The sequence below is a fragment of the Tamandua tetradactyla genome, chromosome 2 (genome assembly GCF_023851605.1).
Source record: "Tamandua tetradactyla isolate mTamTet1 chromosome 2, mTamTet1.pri, whole genome shotgun sequence".
NCBI lineage: Eukaryota > Metazoa > Chordata > Mammalia > Pilosa > Myrmecophagidae > Tamandua > Tamandua tetradactyla.
This window is the reverse complement of record NC_135328.1, coordinates 200,654,379-200,676,493: the sequence shown is the minus strand read 5'-3', so window position 1 is coordinate 200,676,493 and position 22,115 is coordinate 200,654,379. Positions and strand designations below refer to the sequence as shown.

Genomic DNA, 22,115 nt, shown 5'->3' with positions numbered 1-22,115 from the left:
TTCCAGCAGCTAGCAAACTAAAACACTGACCAAAAGTGGGAAAAGAAATGTGACAAAATAAGGTGTCAGTGGCTGAAAGAATTCAAATAGAGTCAGGAGGCTATTTTGGAGGCTACTCTTATGCAAGCCTCAGCTAGCAATTGCTATTTACCATGTTTTGTCAAACTCCAACCAAAACCATTCTTGTCAATCTTAAAGAATCCTTAGGGCTCTATCTGAGATTCTGCAAAAGTTTCATGCACTCTGATTACTTTTCAAAACCCTAAAATCTCCACATGGCTCCTAGGCCAGATAAGTCCTAAAACCCAGAGGGACCAGCCTTTCCAGAACATCAGCTGGTTCCATCCCCTCTCCCATGTTATCAACAGCCCCTTTCCAATATGAAAAAGCTAAAAAGGGCAGAGCCCAATAGCCCTAAAGATTGGGAGAAGGATCAAAGGAGCAGGTGTAGCTAAAATGGAGAAGATAGGATTTAACAAATGAGTATGACTGCTGAATCATTATATTGATATTTCTTTTAGTCTGGGTGCATCTAGAAGGCAAAACCTGAAATTGTGGCACTGTAACCCATACCAAACTCTGTTCTATAATTCCTTGTTACAATGTACTTAGAAATTTATTGCCTTTTTGTATATTTCTTTCTATTTCACAATGAAAGATGTTAAAAATAATGAGGTCATACTGGAGGAGGGTGGGCCCTTAATACAAAATGATTGGTGTTCCTACAAGAAGGGGAGGAGACAGACAGACAGACAGGGAAGTCCATGTGAGGGTGGAGGCAGAGACTGAAGTGCTGTAGCTACAAGCCAAGGAATGCAGGGATAGTTGGCAAACCACCAGGAGAGCAAGAGGTGGGGAAATATCCTCCCCTACAGGTTTCCGAGGGAGCCAGACACTGCCTAGACCTTGATTTTGGGCCCCAGAACCCCGAGACAATAAATAAAAGGGGATTAGAATGGTACCTACTTCATAGAATGGGGTGAGGGGCTGATATGATGCTGTGATCTCTTACAACAGTGCCTGGAATGGACAGAGTGCTTAGCAATTGATGGGTCATAATAGCTCAAAAGTGGAAACAACCCAAATGTCCATCATCTGATGAATGAATAAACAAAATGTGGTATGTCCCTGCAATGGAATATTGTTCACATAAAAAGAAATGAATACATGCGACAACACAGATAAACCTGGAAAACGTTATGCTGGGTGGAAGAAGCCAGACACAAAAGGCCACACAGTATATGATTCCATTTATATGAAATGTCCTGAATAGGCAAATCTCTAGAAGACCGAAAGTAGATTAGTGGTTGCCAGGAGATGGGGGAGGGGAGCAGGATGCAACTGCTAATAGGGAATTTCTTTGGCAGGCGATGGAAATGTGCTGGAATCAGATAGTAGGGATGACTGCGCAATACTGTGCCTACACTAAAAGTCGCTGAATTGCACCCTTTAACAAGCAGAAGTTAATGTATGTGAATTATGTCTCAATAATAGGAAAATTTTTAAAAATAAATGATGGGTAAGAAATACTCCTTGACCCCCTGCAAAGTTGCTCTCTCTCATCCCAAGCACTGGAGGACCCCATTATAGTAATTATCTTTATGTCATAATTTCTCAGGGACTGGCCTCCTGACACAAACACACCCTGCCACCCCTCCCAAGGAGCCTCAAGGGGCTTTTCTAGTTTTACTTCTCTCTGCAGCCCCAGCTGCTGGCCTGCAGGATCCGGTGTGTGGCCTGTTTTGTCTCTAGCTCTCCATAAAGCTCTGTGCCCAGGCCTCGTGTGTGCCCAGGGCCTGGAGCCTGCAGGGGCCGGCCTCACGCCCATTGCCATGGCAGGGGTGCCCGCTGCTCCATGGTCTCCCCCAGGCCCATCTTCTGCTGCCCCCCAGGACCCCGTGGGATGCCCCCGAGGGAAGAGCAGCCCCCGGCCACCAGCCATGCAACCCCTTCCATTTAGCAATGAGGAAAGTCAGGTCTGGAGAGGACGGCTTGCCCAGCATCACACAGGGAGGAGGCGGCACAGCTGGGCCAGTAACCTGGGGGCTTCCCTGCCTGTGATCGTGATCTGCAGGGGGCACACTGGTGGGGCCAGGCCAGCGCTGGAAGGCTCTTCTTCTTTTCTTTTTTTTAGTCTAATGTATTTTAATAACAAACACAGGAACAGCACAGAAGAAGACAACATTAAAAACATGTACTTGCATGTAGGACAACTCAGAAAAGTATAGTGAAGGGACGGAATCTACTGTATGATAACAATGCTACAAAACACCATTTAGTTGCCATCAATAAGAACTTTGTGTGTTTAAAAAAAAAATCCAAACGCTGGCATCATCCAGAAAAATTAACAGGCTTATTGATAAGTGTTCTAAAGCTGAACTGTTGAAACGCGTTCATGGAAACATTTTGGCTTACATTAGTGCTTTATGTCTCCGCGTTTATATTCAATTCACACACAAATGAAAATGGAAAAATTGCCAATACCTGATTTCTGTCCCCTATTTTCCCATCCACAGTTATATATGTAGGTACCTTTTGACCCCATGGAAGAAAAAAAATCTAAAGTCCAGAACAACCAATAAGAGAATGAGGAAGAAAAAACAATTTTTTTTTTGAGAATGAAATGTTTCTCATCAAAGTGGATTCTTAAGCATGTTCTCCCCATTTGCAGCGCTCTAGCTGGACGTCTTTTAGCATAATTGTCACACGTTTGGCATGGATAGCACACAGGTTGGTGTCTTCAAAAAGGCCGTCCGGATAGGCCCCACCTGCCTCCTGCAAAGCACCAATAGCTGCACTCTGGAAGCGTGGATCTGTTTTGAAGCCTTGAGCAATTTCTCACACCAGACGCTGGAAGGGAAGTTTGCAAAATCAGAAGTTCAGTGGACTTCTGATGACGTCTAATTTCACAGAGTGCCACGGTACCAGGCCTGTAATGATGAGGTTTCTTCACCCCTCCAAGAGAGGGTGCAGTCTTGTGAGGGGCTTTTTCAACCAGTTGCTTCCTGGGTGCTTTACCACCAGTGAATTTGCGGGCACTCTGCTTTGTACGAACCATGGCATAGAGCCCTCCTTACCTGCCTTCTCCCCCGGCTGGAGCTCGGTGAGCTAGCGGCAGTGCTGACATTGGAGAGCGCGGCAGGCACTCCTGGGAGGCTGTGGCACCTTCTCAGAACCCTCACTCCAGACAGGCCTTCACCCAGGAGCATGAGGATGTGGGGAAGTCCCAGCCGCCATCCTTTCGATGCTTCCTGTTTGTCGTTGCTTCAGTCATGGAAGACAGTTATCACTACAAAACAACAGCACCAAACCCACGTGGCCAGTTGCTTTCTTCTGCACATGCCTTCCCTCCTGATGGCCTCTCTCTGGGATCGTGGCCCCTCCCCCTGCTCCAGGCCCAGAGAGGTGGGTCCCCATGTAAGGTTCTGGCTGGACCCTCAGATGGACAGTGTCTGGAACCTGTCACTGTAGCCAGACCCACAGCCTCACTGAGGTTGCACAACACAACACACATACACACAACACAGAAAACACATGCATACACACAATGCACACATATAAACATCACACACAAAACACACATGCATGCAACACAGACAACACACAACACGCACAACACAACACAGATACACACATCGCAGACAACACAATGCACATGCATACATGCAGTACACAGACATACATCTCACACAACACACAGACAACACCATATACAACATGCACAACACAACACACACACAATGCAGACAATACATCCCTTTTTCCATCCCTTCCTCCAAGGGCTTTTCATTCACGCATTTACTGAGCACCCACAGTTTGCCACTCCTATACCATGTGCTGAGATTAAAGGGCAGCAAAATCGACACAGGCCTTGCCCTCTTGGAGTGTGCAGTCTAGAGAGAACAGTTTCCAATTACAAGTGTCATCACTGAGTCATTGTGGACATACGGGGGGCTGTGAGGGGCTGTGGGAGGGTCTGACTGGTCTGGGGGATCAGAAAACTGAGGCCTGAAGGCGGAGTGTGTGGAGGGGCAGCTGCCTCCCCCTGCTCTCCTTGTTCGTGTCTCCCCCTCCTTGGAGCAGCTCCTAAACAGGGACAGATGCAGAATCTGTCCCTGTTTGTTCATGCTGTGTGTGTCTTGTGTATGTGTGTTGTATGTATGTTGTGTTGTGTGCATGTGTTGTTTATGTGGGTTGTATGTATGTGTGTTGTATGTGTTGTGGTGTTATTTGTGCATATGTGTCTTGTGTATGTGTTGTATGTACATGTATGTGCTGTTTGTATATGGTATGCATGTGAGTCATATGTGTTGTACATTGTATGTGCGTGTGTGTTTTTGTGTGTTGTGTGTTGTGTTGCTGGGTGTATGTGTGTTGTGTGTGGTGTGTGTGTAGGCATGTGTGTTGTATTGTCTGTGTTAGGTATACGTGTATTGTGTTATGTGTTGTGCATGTTGTGTGTGTTGTGTTGTCTGCATTGAGTGTATGTGTGTTGTTGTGTGACGTATATATGTGTGTTGTGTGATGCATTTGTGTTGTATTGTCTGCATTGTGTGTGTGTTGTGTTGTGCATGTGTGTGGTGTTGTCTATGATGTATGTCTGTGTATTGCATGTATGCATGTGCATTGTGTTGTCTGCGATGTGCATATGTGTGTTGTGTTGTGCATGGTCTGTGTTGTCTGCATTGCAGGTATATTTGTTTTGTGTGTTATGTTTATATGTGTGCATTGTGTCTATGCATGTGTTTTCTGTATTGTGTGTATGTGTTGTGTTGTGCATGTTGTATGTGTTGTGTGCATCTCCTATGTCGTATAATTCTATGTAACAGCAGGAACAGTTCCCTCCCTCTCCTGTGCCAGCAGGTGAAGTGAGTTTGCCTAAGCGTCTGGGGAGAGTTTACTGTGGAGAGCTGGGCCACCCTGCAGGCACATCTCACCACACGGGCCGGACAAGAGGGGGAAGCAGCAGCCCTGGGGTCTGCCGTGGGGTGGGGGGCCCGGCCCACACTCCTGCCACACGGCTCCTCCCCAGGCCGGAGGATGGGGCTGTGCCAGGTGAGCATCCCTCGCATGGGTCCCCGGGGGCGTGGGCTGTGGGTGCCTGCCGGGCTCGGGTTCACAGCGGGCCCCCCAGGTCAGCGGTCGGCGGCTGTGGGAGGGGCGGGGCCCTCCCTCGGGAGTGTCCCTTTCTTATCCTTCGCTGGCGGTGTCCTGGTGCCCGCCTGGGGGACAGTGGGATGGAGAGGAGTGGCGCCTACAGGGCGCGGGGCACAGGGCCGGGACCACCGGTGGGCACCCAAACGTTAGTTTTCTTCTTTCCCTGTTTTCCGCTCTTCGAAGTCCTTCAGAGGCCCCTACCGGCCCCCTACCGGCCCCCTACCGGCATCAGCAGCCACCGAATCCTTCTCGCTGGCATCGTAGGCCCTGGGCCTGGGCCCGCTCTGCTCTGCCCCTGTCCTGCCTCAGGCCTGGCCTAGCCCCTCAGGGCCTCGCTTCCCTCATTACGGGCTCCACCTGCTGGGCGGCGCCCCCTCCTGTTGCCCTTGAGGGCAGGGACCTGGCCCCCCGTTTTGTTTCCCCTGCGCATCATGGGGTTGCCGAGCTGGGGTTGCTTTATATGAAAACCTCTCGGAAGACCTGCCGGTGGAGCCCTGGGCTCCCGGAGGCAGGAGGCAGGAGTGAGCAGGCCGAGGCTGGGGTGCAGCCCCCTGGGCAGTGGCCCCTGCCCGCCACGTCCAGGACGTCCCTGGGCGGGCTCCGCGGGTTTGGGGGGTGGGGGTGGGGGCGGTAGGGATGGTGCTTTCCGGGGCGTGGGCCCCCCCAGGGCAGAAGGCCTTCCATTCCTGAGACTGGGGAGGGTCTGGGGGGGGTGCTCTTGTCGCCGGCAGCCGTGGGGCCCCCGCTGGCCTCCCCCCCTTCCCCTCAAGACACGCTACTTGGCGCCACTTAGGGCCCCCGTGCTGCTTCCCGTTTACAGTTTCCTTTGCCAATAAATTGTCAGGAAAATTGGATTTTTTTTTCCCCCCAAATTTCAAATAGCTATCAGTACAGGCAGAAGTGAAAGCGGTTTGGAATGTGGGAAATTCGGGAAACACCGCCCAAGGTTTCCGGGGTCTGGGAGGTGAGGGTGGTTTGGGGTCCTCCTTTCGGTCCGTGGGAAGGACCCGGCCTTGGAGGGTCGTGGCTGACTCAGGGTGGCCCGAGGCGGGGCTCTCGGGCTCCCGGTCCCACAGCAGCCCAGGGGAGGCGGTGCTGCCCGGGGGGTGGGGGTGGAAGGCTCTCCGGACTCCGTCTTCCCAGGCCCAGAGCCCCCATCCTCCCCCCCCCCTTTCCCACCGCTTTTCCAGTAAGTCCCTCAGATCGCAAGCAAGGGTCCTGACCTGACTCCCCGGCTCCCCCACTCTCCCCCACGCTCCCCACCGTCCGTGGGCCTGCAGACCTGCTGTCCCTCCTGGAGGCTGAGTGTCCCCGCTCCCTGGACTCGGGTCCCCCCGCCACTGAGTGCAGCTGCCCTCTCTGTGTCTGGGGTGTGTTTTTAAAAACACTAACTACAGCCTCTATCTGTCAGGAACCCGCGGTGACCTGAGTGAGATGCTGAGGGGCTGTTTAAGGAGGCAACGTTCTCAGCGGCCGCCCTGAGGGCCAGCGCTCCGTGAGTGCTCGGTCCTTGCCACCTCGCCCGCCCACACTATGCCCAACCTGGCCCGGAACGTAAGAAAGAAAACCAGCAGGTAAGAGAGAGGTTCTGACAACAGTGAACACTAATGTAAGCGATGAACTATATATAGTTCAAAATACAGTTACAAAAAATGTGTTATGAACTATAATACAATTACAAAAAATCTGCTTTCATCAATTACAGCAAATGGACCACATGGGGCAAGGTGTTAACAGTCAGATGGTATAAGGGATCCATCTATTTTATGCATGATTTTTCTGTAAACCTACAACTTCCAAAAGAAAGAAAAGAGAGGAAGAAGGAAGGAAGGAGGGAGGAAAAGAGGGAGGAAGGAAGATGATCTGGGGATCATAGAGTTCTTGAGTCACTCTCACAGCAGGTATCCCTTTGGGACCATACAGCTCGCTAGGGAGGCTGCCTGGCCAGGCTGCAGCATAAGCACAGTTGTGTGGACTGTGCACTGCACAAGGGCATGGAGTTAAGGGGGATGTGGGGCTGAAATCCAGGCTGTCTCAGTCTGTGTGTCCAAGCATGGGAGCTGCGCCAGCCTGGAGGAAGAGGTACCTTTCTGTATTTCGTTCCCTGGTGAGGGCACCTTTTAGGATTTCCTACAAGGATGTCAAATGTGTTAGTGGAGCCCTCGTAGACAGGGTGAAAAACCTGAGACTAGAGAGGGGTAGGGGTCAGCCCTAGGACACACACAGTAGCAGGGCTGGGATCCAAATGTTTGATTCTTTATTTAAACTTCCCTGTACCTCAAACTACTTCTTATCACTTTAGAAAAATAGCTTAGGGAACTAAGCATTCCCCAAAGTCAGAGGTTAAATCTAGACAACGGTGCTTCTTTTAAGCTCGCTCCTGCCTGGCCCTCTGTAGCTTTGCCTAGGCAGAGGGAACTCCCTCCTCAACATCCTCTCAGGGCCCTGGACTTGCTTCTAATCCTGCGTGTCTCCTCCACGGGACTGGGAGTTCCTTGAGGGCAGAGATGGTATCTTTGCAGCCTTGTTCTCAGCACTGGGTCGGGTGCATTCCCGTGGCACTGGAAGTGCATACCCCACATGTCTTGGGACCCCATGGAGCCCAGTTTCAGCACCATGTGGGCAGAGAGCTCAATAAGACACAATTAGCCAAAAGTCATTAAAAAGAATTCCAACTTTCACTTGTGTCTTTCCAATACTCTTAAAACGCTGTGTCTTCCACGTCCCCGTGCCTTTTCCACCGCAGGCCTTCTCCATCCATTTTCTTGGTTCTGTGACGCAAAACCGGGAAACCAGGTTGCTCAAAACCTTGAACTTAGAGAGAGACATAGGCGTGGCAGAGACAGCAGGTCATCGGCTAGCTGCATCCTCACCGGCCCATGGCTGCTATGCAGGACATTACCCAGCCTCCCTTGCAGTAGTGAGGCTAAGACCTTGTCATTGGAATGGGAATAGAAGTGATGGCACAACTTTCAGGCTATGAATCAAAACACAGGGGAGCCTCCTCCAGCCCCTCTCTCTCCTCCCTGCTGGCTGAACCCAGCCACAGTGCAACCCAGCTCCAACAGTGAAGATGGCGATGAAGCCTCATGGGTTGGAAGCGTAACACCATGGAAGGTTCTGGGTCTCTGAAGGACACCCTGCCCAGGAACACTCACCCCAGGACTGTTTTGTGAGAGAGAAAGGCACCTGTATATTCTTGAAGCCACTGTGGTTTGGGGTCTCTTTGCCTCAGCAGTTCGGTCTCCCCCTAAGGAAGACAGCAGGGAAGGTGGCGAGGCTGGCTGAGTTTTCAAAGCCAGCGTGTTGTGAGCTGTGTTGCATCACACACTTGCGGAAGGAGTGAACAGCCCGGTGGTGGTTGCAGTTGCAATAGAAACGGACTGTTTGATGTGTGATGGGAGAGGAGGGGGTGAAGCGTAGGCTGGTGGGGCGTCAGGGGTGCAGTGCTGACAGCGACTGGAATGCACGGAGCAACCTTGGTTTGATGCGGCACTTTTCCTCTAAGGGACTCAGCCCTGCCATCGTTCCCTGGGAGGATGGAGAGGCAAAGGCACTCCTCTGCCCCCGATTTCACAACTGACTCTTCCTAAAGAGAGTGGCTGGCTTGCCCAAGGTCACCCTGGGCCGTTTAGATGCTGAAGGGGCCAAGGAACCCCAAGAGAAGATTTGGAGCCAAAAAGGAATTGAAGTAGGAAGCAGATGGGGAAACCAGCAAGGGGAGCTTTTCCAAGGTGGAAAGATTGCCTCCAGAAACTGCAGTCAAAGACAATCGATGGAAGTGACCTAAGGATTCCCAGGAGGAAGGGAAGCCTGTCGGTCCAGGGAACTGGGGAGTTCCTTGCCGCCTGCAGAGCAGCCTCCATTCACCTGGACAGTGCCGGGGCTGGCAGGAAACGGAAAGGCTTGACCACGGAGTCTGAAAAGGAATGCCGGAACCACAGATTTCTACGGTGAAATATCTGGGGCAGCGTGGACAAGATGGACTCGGGGGACTGAGCCCAGAGAAGAGGAGAGGCTGCCAGAGAGTGGCACGATAGATGGGCCAGATGACATTGACTCATCAGCATTCCCTGATTATTTACTGAATGCCTGTCATGTGTTGTGGCATCTCCCTGCCCTGGGGAAATAGCAGTGAACTCAACAGACAAAACCCCATGGACCAGCGCCCAGCAGGAGGGAGCAGACCACAAACAACTGGCATGAAAAATAAGTATATGATACAGAGGGTTAGAATGTGACAAATGGCGTTAAAAACAATCTGAACAAACTGGAGAGTGAGAACCAGGAGTGCTGAAGATAGGGCGGACTACATAATTTGCAAGGCCTTGTACCAAATGAAAACGTGGGTCCCTTGTTCCAAAAGTAGGGGAAACTTGCCAGATTCATGTGCAAACTTTTTCCTTTCTTCTACAGTCTCTCAATTGGATGTTTTTTTTTTATTAGCTATTTAACATCATCCTAAGTAAAGATAAATGAACATTTTAAATTATTAGCATGGATTTTACCCTTCATCTTTATGTACAATGCTAATTTTACATGCAGACATCAGAGCTTTTAACTCTTATGTGGAATTACCCAAAATACAAAATTCATGCTTCATGGCTGGTTCCCATGGGTGGCTGAAGCTGGCCAGAAGAGACAAAACACGTCAGACTCAGGAGATTTGGAAGGAGGAAGAAGAGATACCCCCAGCACAGAGGAGTGCTCCCGTGCACAGGGATACAATAGGGTTAGTCAAGACAATGGGGGACAAGCCACTCTCTGGGACCTCGCTGCTGCCAGGATCCCCTTCCTACCAGATGCTGGGCTGATGCCTGGTGCCCCAGATGGAAGAAGAGCCCGGGGAAGTCAAGCTAGACATGTCCCCTTCCCATGGGCTTGCCTCCCTGACTCATAGAAGATGGGTGATCCCCAAGGGTCTTTAAACCTTTGTGCTAGGATGATCTCAGTACCTGAATCAGGGGCTTGCCCCTGCTGAGATGTGATTTCTGGCCAGCCACCCACCAGATAAGTCATGGTGATAGCAAGAATAGGGGACGTGGGGGCAGAGCTGCCAACATCCCCTGCTCTGAGATGCCAGCCCTTCCCATGGAGGACAGCCCAGTCAAGAACGAGGGCTGGGTGATATCCAGGGCTCTAGAGGGCAGGGGAGTAGGCAGATAAGAAACCATCCTTTAGGGGGGTGGGAGGCTGCAAGAGTCAGGACCACATGCACCATTGTCCCACCAGACTTCTCTTACAAAACTCAAATTCAAAGATCAGTTTTGAGACAATGATTGCAAAACATGAAATGCTAGACATGCAGCCCTTCTGAGCCCAGGGCCCTGTGCAACTGCATTGGTCATACGTCCAGAAGTTGGCCCTGGAGGGAGGAAAGGTTGTAACTTTAAATGGGTGCTCAGGGAAGGCCTTGCAAAGAAGGAATGCTTGAGAAACAACTTGAAGAATGAAAGGGAATGAGTTACATGAGCATCATGAGTATCATAGGGAAGAATGTTCCAGATAGAGAGAACAGCAAGTGTCAAGGCCCTGAGTTGGGAGTGTGCTTGGTATGTGCAAGGGACAGCAAGGAGGCCAGTGTGATTGGAGCAGGTGGAGGGAGAAGGACAGAATCAGTGGGGTAGGCTGAGCAGACCAACCTAAGGACTCAGTCTGGTCTGAGAAAGGGGGAGCCAAGGGAGGGTTTTTAGTGAGGCCCAAAGTTGGTTTGTGAAGCTTATTTATGTAGTTGAGCTTAGCCTACCTATAGGTATGCCTGAGAGTTACTTCTGGAGGACCTCTTTTGTTCCTCAAATGTGGCCTCGCTCTCTCTAAGCCCAACTCTGCAAGCGAAACCATTACCCTCCCCCTACTTGGGACATGACATCCAGGGGTGAAACATGGCAACGTGGGATGTGATTCCTAGGGATGAACCTGGCCCTGGCACCATGGGATCAACAATGCTTTCCTCACCAAAAGGGGGAAAAGTGTGTAACAAGTAAGGTGTCAGTGGCTGAGAGAGTTCAAATAGAGTTGAGAGGCTCTTCTGGAGGCGATTCTTATGCAAGCTTCAGCTAGATATTACTGCCTATCATGGTTTGCCAACCCCCAACCAAAACCATTCCTGCCAACCCTAAAGAAAACCTATGGCCTTGTCTGAGATTCTACGAAGTTCCATGTACTATGATTACTTTCCAGAAACCTACAACCTCTAGATGGGTTCCTAGGCCAGATAAGTTCTGAAACCCAAAGGAGCCAGCCTCTCCAGAACATCAGCTAGTTACATCCCCTTATCCCATATCTGATAACCCTTCCCAACATGAAAAACTTAGAATGGGCATAGCCCAAATAACTCTAAAGATTGGGAGAAAGATCGAAGGAGATGGTGCAGTTATAATAGAGAAGATAGGATTTAACAAATGAGTGTGATTGCTGAATCATTATATTGATATTTCTTTTGGTCTCCAGTATCTTGGAGCAGCTGGAAGGAAAAACCCAAAATTATGGAATACCAAACTCTGAAATCTGTTCTATAATTAAGCGTTGCGGTGTGTTTTGAAATTTCTTGCTTTTATTGTATATATGTTATTTTTCATAATTAAAAAAATGAAAAAAAAATCCCAGCTGGGTCATGGATAGACTGGGAAAGCAGAAGGTCAAGCAAGGGGGCTCCTGCAATAATCAAGGACAGAGATGATGGTGGCTTGTACCAGTGTGGAAAGGTAGGTGGTCAGATCCTGGATATGTGATATTAACAATTAATGTAACAATTGTCCATGGAGCCACAGCTACACAGCACAAGGTCCAAAGGCTCAGAGCACAAAGCAGGAAAGACAAGGTTCTGGCTCTTCTGGAGCTGACATTCTCCAGGTTAGGTGGAGGCAGATCATAGGCAAAGAAAGAAAGAAACATATCAGATAGCTGTAATGCTCTATAGAGAATTAAAATCGGGTGACTGGAGAAAGCCATAGAAACAAGAAGGTGAAATCAATGAAACCCAAAAGAAAAGGGAGAGACCCCAGACACTGCCATGTGCCTTGCCGTGTACCCTGCCATGTGGCAGAAGAGCCAAGGATTGCTGGCAACCAGTCTTTGGGAAGAAAGCATCACCTTGATGATACCTTGATTTCAGGCATTTTCCTGGATTCTAACCTTTAACCAGGCATGGATTGTGAATGCACTTCACTAAGCCATTCCTGAGCTGTTCCCACAGTAATTCTCTGCTTGATTGGATTTTTGTCAATGATGAAACCCTCAAAGCCATTTGTTCTTCCTCATTTAGCAGAACAAGATAAAAATATGAGCCTCAGTTTGATCATAAAAGACATCCTTCCTCTCTGAGTGTCCTCTTACCCAGCACTGCTATTCCCCGTGCTCATTCTCAGTGATTACGTCCGCTGCAAGCTAGTTATCTTACAGGGATCAGCTTCGTCATGATACAGCTGCTGTTCAGATTTGACCAAGGATTAAAAGCCATGCAGGTTCTAGAGGCCACCTATGGCTTGGTTTCTGCCACCGACGTGGCCTGCTATGCCTGTCTATACAGTGTGGTCAGCCCGAACACTACCAGAAACTGAGCAGCTACTGTGGGAGTGAGACACTGGAGACCTACTTGGTGGCCTCCATGCTGGACCAGCTCCTGACATCCCTGGCTAACCTATAGTACTTGTACCTCAATATTCACAATCTTGGCCCTTGTCTTTGTGGCCTTCACTTTTCCAACCTATGCCCAAGAAGAGCATGTTATTTCATGCAAAACCCAGGAAAGAAGATCCTCAAAAGCCACCAGGGAAAAATGCTATCTTAGAAGAGCCCAGTAAGATCACCAACCAGTCTGCCAAGAGTTTCTCATTGTTTCAGGTCCTGTGGATGATGACCAGTTGAGCAGCCCAAAGCCCAAATCGTGGCTTCGACAGTTTTTACACAGTGGTTCCAAGACTGGAAGGAGTGCTACTTGTCAAAGCATCTTTTTTACTGGTTCCTCTGGTGGGATTTTTCCATGGCACCAGGTTTTGAACAATGTTCAGATCCTGTGGGATTACAAGCCACTGTTTCAAACAATTTACAAAAGAGCAGTTCGGACTCTTGCAACCTTTGGGGGGGCTGCAGCACCCTTCACAGTAGGCTACATGGAAGTCAACTGAGATCTTTTGGGAAAGCTGGCATTGGAGATCTGTCAGCAGCAGATGCAGGCTGTCTATTTCTCATGCGTCACACAGCTAATATTTGGGTGTGCCATGCTTGTCTTTTGATATTCAAGTCAAGTTACATGCTTCTTATAACCATAGCAGCGTTTCAGATCGCCGTGAATCTCAGCATGGAACGCCATGTCCTGGTGTTTGCAATCAACACGTCCGTTGCCTTGGTGATCCAGACCATCATAACCGTGACTGTGGTTGACAACCAAGGCCTGGGGCTTCTGGTCAGTTTTTGATTTACGGAAGTTATTTCTCAGTCATTGCTGGAATTTTCCTAGTGAGAAGCATTTACATAATCTAGTTAGCCAAATGCAAAAAGAAAGAATGTAGTTAGTCTGATCAGAATCCAAATGAATTGGTTGACCCAACGCCTGATATGGCCACAGTAGCACGGCTTTTGCCCAGTGTCACCTAGCATGGTCCTAGAGGATGGGTGGCTGATGCTGCTATGCTTATGTACTTAGGCATTATAGTGTTTTGTCCTAGATTAAGTATCTAGATTAAGATACAGTGAAAGACTAAACAATCATGAACCTCATCAAAACTACATCAGAACCTCAGCTATTGGCCTTGTGAACTGGGTATAACCAAAAGATCTAGTTGACGAAATTGAAATAAGTCATTTACATGGTCTCAGTGGCCCACTGAGATCCAACAGAGACCCCAGATTCTGCTTCAATATTTCCACATCCAGCCCAAAACCATATAGAAATCAAGGGATCCTTCAAGAGCAGAAACATGAAATACCCTAGAGTGAAATATACATATCAGCCGTCTGTATCCTACCTCATAAAACTGTGATTTGTATTGATTTGGACAGTCTATTAAGTGATCAATATGTGATGACTGCAATTACTATACTAATATTGCATACTTCCAATAAAATGGCAGAATTTCCAATAAAATGAAAAAATTTAATCCCCTCAAACTTAATAAAAAATATCAAAGATAAAATTTAATTTAACTACTGTAATCCTGAGTGGAAATTTTTTAAAAATCAGGTAACTGGAAAACTTTTTTAGATTGGTGGCCAATGAAGGCCTCTCAGAGAAGATGCTACTTAAGCTGAAATCTGATAGACAAGGAGCTGCCATGACAAAATCAGAGGAATCAGCATCCTAAGCAGAGAGAACAGCATGTCCAAAGGCCCTGCATCAGAAACGAGCTCAGCCGATGCAGGGTAAAGCAGAGAGAAGGCCAGGAGAATGCTACAAACTAAGGCAGAAGAGGCAGGCACTGGAGCGCTCTCGCAGGCTTTGTAAAGCAGGTGGGGAACTTGGATTTTACTTGTAAGTGTTGACTTCTTTGAGCAGTTACATGTGGCAGGCACAGTCTGGAGGGCTCTTCAGGCAGGAGCTCATTTAACCATCACGGTAATATCACGAGGCAGGTCTCACCTCTGCCGATTTTACAGTTGAGACTGAAGCCTGAGCAGCAGAGTAAGGACATCAGAGGGAGAGGCCCTGCACTCACCCCTCTTACTCAGGGCAGCCTTAGGGACCGACCCAGATTCAATTCACAGAGGCACAGTGAGCACCTGGTCAGTTACAGGTGGGAGTTACAGGTTTTCAGGTGAATCAGGCACAGTCCTGGGAGGTGCAGGACAAGATTTCTCAAGGTCAAGTTCTCGGCTCAGCTATATCCGAATCTCCTGGGGCGCAGATTCCTGGGTCCCACCTGTAGATACATAAGCCCTGAGGGTGTCTAGGAAGCTGCATTTTGATGAAGCATCCCGAAGCAACCACTGCTGTAGGGAAAAGGGGCAAGGCAGGCAGCTGGGAAGAGGGCAACAAGGGATTTGTGCCAACACACACCTGCTGGGGCTCTAAAGCTGCTGCTGGCCTAGGAGGGACTCTGAAAGAATTCTTTTTTAATGTAAGCATTTACAGCTATAAATTTCTCTCTGAGCAGTACCTTTGTCGCACCCCATGAGGTTTGGTATGTTGTGTTTCCATTTTCATTCATCTTGAAGTATTTCCTAGTTTCCCTCATGATGTCTTCTTTGACCCATTGGTTTCTTAAGAATGTATTAATTTCAACATCTTGGTGAATTTTTCATTTTTCCTTCTTCATTCCATTGTGGTTGGAGAAGATACTTTGTATGATTTCAATCTTGTTTGGTTTATTAAGATTTGTTTGGTGACCTAACATATGGTGTATACTAGAGAAAGCTCGTGTGCACTGGAGAAGAATGCGTACTCTGCTGCTGCTGGGTGACTGGACAGCTTCTTAAAGGAAGTGGTGTTTCAGCCGGATGCTGAGGAGGGGAAGATTTTGCAGAATGGGGAGTGGGGAGGGAGGAGAGGGCATTTCATGCAAAGGGTATAATAGGTGCAGCTCGGAGATGGCCTGACTGAAGAAGGGGGTAGAAAGAACCGTGGTTTTAGAGGGGTTTGTGTACAAGCTTTGTTTGATGCCCACTGTGACTAAGGGACTGTGACAGGGTTTTAGCTTGGCCAGCCTGTGACTGCAGCAGAGACAAGGCTATTGCAAACTGGCCCCCGGATAACTGCGTGGACATCTCCCTCCCCCTTGCCTGGGCCCCCAAGAGTTGTGGATGAATGGGATCTGCAGGGCACTGGCCCAGTTTCTGTTCTTTCTTCTAAAGAAGGAGATAGATGAGTGATTTCACAGGCTTTTATCCAAGAGAACAAAGGGGTTGGGGTGGGAAATGGGTGAGGACCTCTATGTGGGGCATGGCCGACCCGATGGCCTTTCCCCTGGGTGGCCCTCAGTGTGCTGGCTGGGTGAGGGCATGGGCGGCGTACCTGCTCCTCCACCAGGGCTTGGGCTCCCACTGCGTCTCTGCTCAGAGCAGCCATACCCAGAGGGATGTTGGGCTGGATGGCAGATTGTTAAATATTCAGAAATTTTGCAAGCTGGTTGGTAAACTTTGGTAACTTGAAATTGGCCACGGTGGGTGTATTTGCACCATGGAAACTGACAAATGCTATAAATCAGGATTTTTTTTTTTCTTTCAGAGAGCTGGTTTATCAGCACACGTGGAGAAGAGAGCTGCATTAGCCAGTACCATGGGGTAAGGAACAGCTGGACACCCGTGTGCAACACATCCCTCTGTACAAGCCCTGCACTAGACCCAGGAAATAGCCAGGAAAATCTGACACTCCCAGTGTCCCTGCTTTCAAGGAGCAACCTGTAGAGTAGGAAGACCAAAATAACCACCACCATGTGAGAAGCTGTAAACCAGAGGGATGAAATTAACAACAGCTGCCATATTTTGAGTCTCTACTATGCACCATGGTGCTGGGAATTTTTTACCCACCCTTTCTACTCACAGTGGACCCCACTGTACAGATGTGGAAATTGAGGTTCAGCAAATAAAATCTCTTACCCAAATCACACAATTGCAGAGTCAGGTCTGAAACACATCATTCTGACTCGTGACTCTGTAGCCTTACCCACTGCAATGTCGTACCTCCACATTATTATGCCGCATTATGGGAGCGCTGAGGAGAGAGAAACTAACCTTGTCTGGGGTGAAAGCATGGGGTAGCATTGGGACAAGCTCCCCAGGAGTGGTGACATTAGGTCTGGGCCTTAAAGGACGAATAGGAGTTTGTCAGTTGGAGGGCAAAGTGGAGAAAACCATTCCTGATAGAAGGAACAGCATAGGCAAAGGCATGGAGTAAGAAGAGGGCACTGGGAGTTTGGGGGAAGAGAGTGAAGGGTGGCATGACAAGGGTGTGTCATACAGGAGGAGGTTGGGATTATAGTGAGAAGGGCCTGTAAATCAGGCTAAGAGAGTTGGTCTTTATTATCTTGCAGGCTTTGGGAGCCTCAGAAGTTGAAACTTCCTGGAAATCAAACCGTAGAACTATGTAAATGCTGTGGTGAGATCGCTACCATGTCTGTTTTGCAAAGTCCCCTGAAGTAGAGCTTCTCAAAACAACTGTGAAGAGGGGCCTTTAAAAAAAACATTCTAATCTGTCAAAGGCCACTGCTTTTTGCATACAAAATGCAAAGAACATGAATTCCTAGAAAAATAAAAGGGGAGAATGAAATACAAGCCTAATTTTTTGTATTATTAGACTCAACAGGCATAAAATTACTCTATCAAATTGCTCTATAAGTTTCTCAGCACTTAATTTCTGTACTCACCTGGATACGACTAGCCTGTCCAGGGCCCTCTGCTACATGCACGGATTTAAAAGGTTTTCCTGGGAAGAGCTAAGTGGTTTCAAATGAATCCTCATTTTACCATCAAGGAACCTGCTGCTCAGAAAAGTTAGGCAGCCTGCCTGAGAGCACACAGCTGATGAGTGGAAGAGCTGGGATTCAAACCCGTGGGTGCTGCTGCATTGCCCTCAGTCAGTTGGACATTGTAGCAATTGCAATTCCATGGTGCTTTGTCATTCTTAATTAGCTCAGTGGGCTCCAAAGCCTGGAGATCTCCTGGTGGACACCCAGGCTAGGAAGGAGACAGCTGCTGGTCCTACCAAAGAGGGCAGCCAGGACAAGGAGGGGCTGGGCTGAGGGGTCCCTTGGGAGCACCTCCCCAGCACCAATGGGTACAGCTGTTCCTCCAGCTGCAGAGGGGCACCCGCTCTCCAGGACCACTCTGAGAACCAGAGGAAAGAAGTAAAGTCCTTGGATGTGCATTGGGTACCTCTTTGGCGCCTGGCATTAGTCCGTGGCTCCACAGGGTTCGGGTTTAGCAACCATTTCCAGCACAGGTGAGGCATACTCAGGTTGCTGGGGGAGGCAAACAGGTTCTCCAAACCCTAAAATTAACAGTAACCAGGTTACCATTTACCTGGCTTGTCATATGCCAGGCACTGGGCTAAGACTTTCCCATGTTATCCTTGGGAAACCTAACAAAGTCCTCTAAGGCAGGTATCACCCCCATTTTACAGATGAGAAAACTGAGGCTCAGCTAGTAGCTAATGTTACCTAACCATAAGTAGACTTGGTTTTAGAGCCCAGGTATGTAGAGCTCCAAGGTCAAACAGTTGCTGTTTAGATGTGTATGTGTGTGCACGTGCATTGGGGACGGAAAGCTGTGTGTGGGCTGTCACTGTGGTATTGGGGAGGAGGCCAACTAGACCCTTTAGCCAAAGGTGAAGGGACCAGGAGAGTCAGGGAGGCAATCTGGCTGGATGTTTCTGGGAGAGGAAGCAGCATGGGAAGGGGTTGAGGGAGGGGTTCAGAGGCAACTGATTGGGGCTACCAGGTCTGCGGGCCTCAGAGGGCAGGAGAGTCCCTGTGGATCAGGGGAAAGGCCAGAGCTGAGTAAGCGGGCAGCTCCAGGGCTCCCAACTCACTGGGTGGCCCAGGTTCTCTCTGTCTCCCTGGTAGGAGCTCGCAAACTTGCGCCTGAGGGAGGGTGACGGGGCAGCCCTGTCCTGCCAGGGTGGGGGATGGGAGGCCCTGGGGCAAGGCTGGACTACCCACAGCTCAGACCGGCCAGGCTGATTCCATTCCCTAGAAAGCTCCCTTCCCTGGGGACCAGCCAAGAACAATGATAACCACCCCACCCGTTTCATCTGTACTGTTCATCTAATTAGGAAACAACAAACATGGCACAGATGTGTCAGGCCTAATTCTGAACACATTACAAATATTAACTCATTTACTCCTCACAACAACTCCATGAAGTATAATCTCCACTTTACGCAGGTGGAAACAGAGGCCCATGGAAATTAAACGACGCACCTAAGGTCACGACATGAAGAAGTCAGGGGGCCGAAGTCCCAGGCTCCAGCATCCTCGGGGTTAGCCGCTGGGCTTTGCTGGTTTCCGCCGGTAACCCATTTTACAGATGAAAAGCAGGCCCAGCAAGCCGAAGGGACTGGCTAGGGAATGTAAGGGGGATAGGCCACCTGAGGAAGCCAGGGCCCTGATCCCATGTAGGGCTTTTGTCTCGATCCCACTGCAAGCCCCAAATATGACTGGAGAGAGGCCAACAGCCCTCCCGGCTCTCTTGCACCCACTATCCCACTGGGGTTCCACGCAGGCCCCGTGAGGAAGAAACAGTAAGACTGTGGTTCTGTCTCCATTTTCCTAGGGACAAAGGCCAGTAATTCCCATAGATAGTTTCCCAGTCCCCCAACTTTTATTATTTTCTAATTTCTGATTATTAAAAGATACATGATCACTGCAGAAATTTTTCCAAAGACAGATCGTCAGATAAGAAAATACAATTACAAAAACCCAACTAACCAACCAAAAATCAGGAAAAGAATAATCACCTTAAATCCCCTCTTTTTTTTAAATATTTTTATTGACAAATCTTCACACACACACAGTTCATACATGGTGTATAATCAGTGGCTCACAATATCATCACATAGTTGTGAATTCAACACCATGATCATTTTGAGAACATTTGCATCACTCCAGAAAAATAAATAAAAAGACAAAGGAAAAAACTCACACATCTTATACCCCTTACCCCTCCCTCTCATCACCACTAGTATTTCCATCTATGCAATTTTTTTACCCTTTATACCTACCACCCCCATTATTTCTTTTTTATCCTTTTTTTTTTTTTGCTCATCTGTCCATAGCCTGGATAAAAGGAGCATCAGACAGAAGGTTTTCATAATCACATGGTCACATTGTAAAAGCTATATAGTTATACAATTGTCTTCAAGAATTAAGGCTACTGGAACACAGCTCAAAAGTTTCAGGTACTTCCCTCTAGCCACTCCAATACACCGTAAACTAAAAGGGATGCCTATATAATAAATAAGAATAACCTCCAAGATAACCTCTTGACTCTGTTTGAAATCTCTTAGCCACTGAAACTTCATTTTGTCTCATTTCTCTCTTCCCCCTTTTGGTCAAGAAGGTTTTCTGAATCTTTTCATGCTGGGTATCATCTCATCCCAGGAATTCTGTCCCACATTGCCAGGGAGATTTATACCCCTCAGTCATGTCCCATGTAGTGGGGAGGGCAGTGAGTTCACCTGCTGCGTTGGCCTAGAAAGGCCACATCTGAGCAACAAAAGAAGTTCTCTGGGGGTGACTCTTAGGCATAATTATAAGTAGGCTTAGCTTATCCTTTGCAGGAATAAATTTCATAGGGGTGAACCCTAAGATCGAGGGCTTAGCCTATTAAATTAGTTGTCCCCACTGCTTGTGAGAATATCGAGAATTCCCCAAATGGAATTTTCCTCCTTTCTCCCCAGTCTCCCAAGGGGTCTTTGCAAATACTTTTTTTATTCTCTGCCCACATTATTCTGGGGTATATCAGGGCATCACCCTAACCTGTACAAACCAACAAGGTCTCACGCCATATTCAAGATTTCATGTAATTATGGTGTTCAAATTAACTGACCATACAAATTAAATTAGATAATGTGCTACCCACAATATAGATTTTGCACCAAATAAACATCCCTTCTTTTGATCTCACACAGAAGGTGACATTTTAAAACATGGACCATATCACCCTTTACCCTGTATTCTGATTTCCCGTAGTCCAGATCAGCTTCATTCACATCTCTAGTTGAAGTCTGATCACTTTTTCAACTTTTTAAACAGTTGCTGTATGGGTAATGCTGACTTTCATAGCTTCAGTCTCTAATTCAGAGTCTCAGGTGTCACATAAATACCCGAAGTTTCAAGGAATGACCACGTTAAAACCCCTACTTGAATACTAACATATTCTCAAGATTTCTTTGGTCTCCCCCGTTTTCAAAAGCATCTGGGCAGGGAGGCAGGAGACAGCCTCTCGTCCTGGCTTGCTGTGCGACCTTGGGCAAGTCACTGCCCCTCTCTGGGCTTGAGGCTTCTCATCTGTGAAATGAGGAATTGGATACTGTAACCTCAAAGGAGGCCCTTCATGCCTCTGACCTTCTGTTTCTGCTTCTGTTTCTGGGATTGGCAGGAGGGGCACAGGCAGGCTGCCCCTCTGCAGGGGATGCATGGCTGACAGCTCCCAGCAAGCTGCCTCCAAGAGATGTGAAGGGCACAGAAACAGCTTTTGCTGCACGCATGGCGTTCCCAGGCCTGACTGCTTACCAGGCCCATATGGTGCCCCCTGCCAGGTGGACACCACCCCCTGCCCTTCTCCAGCCAGCGTGAATGATTGTTCTTCCTTCAGGTTCCAGAATGTGCTCTGCTTCTCCAAGACTCACTGGCTTGATGTGAGAGAGCCAGTGGTGTTAGCCCTCAGGGTCTACCTACCCGTTGCCACAGCCCTTCTGTGGGAAGAGGCAGCCTGGTGTGGTGAAAAGCTGGAAGGAGGGAGGAGGGAAAAAAAACAAACACTGACTGTGTCCAACTCCCTTTGGACCCTACGGGATTCAGAAATGAATAGAAAAGCTTGCCCTTGAAGGATACAACTTTGGTGGGAGCGAGAAGAGTAGAAACAGGGAGTAGCAATACTTGCCATTCCAAAAGCAGGCCTGTGGAGCCCACAGGAAACTTAACCCCTGGGTGGGAGCGAAGGAAGGCTTCCTGGAAGAGGCAATTTTAAAGGTACGTTATTCAACCTCTCCAACTCACTTTATTTCATCCTCACAGACACCTCTGAGGAATGGGTACTGTTGCCCCTGAGGGGGTTTGCCCAAAAGGAAGAGAGCTGGATTCAAGCTCCCAACATTCCACTCTGGTCTACTGCCCTTGGTCTGAGTATGATGTGGCCTCTGATGTGCAGGAGACCCTCAGTGAGTGCTTCACTCCTGAGCCTTGGGCTCCTATTCTATAAAATGGGTTTATTCCTGGCTTCAATATCCAGTTCAGCACTGTTGTTGGAGCAAAGGACAGAATGGCTGAAAAAGCACTCTTTTTATAAACAGGGGAGTGACCATG

At 48.6% G+C, this 22,115-nt stretch overlaps 2 pseudogenes; one reads left to right on the top strand and one right to left on the bottom strand.

Annotated features, from left to right (window-relative positions):
- Positions 1-2,559: 2,559 nt before the first annotated feature.
- On the bottom strand, positions 2,560-3,058 carry LOC143658543 (histone H3.3C-like; annotated as a pseudogene).
- A 1,982-nt stretch (positions 3,059-5,040) lies between these two features.
- LOC143658533 (thiamine transporter 2-like) lies at positions 5,041-13,638 on the top strand (annotated as a pseudogene).
- The last annotated feature ends 8,477 nt before the right edge of the window (positions 13,639-22,115 follow it).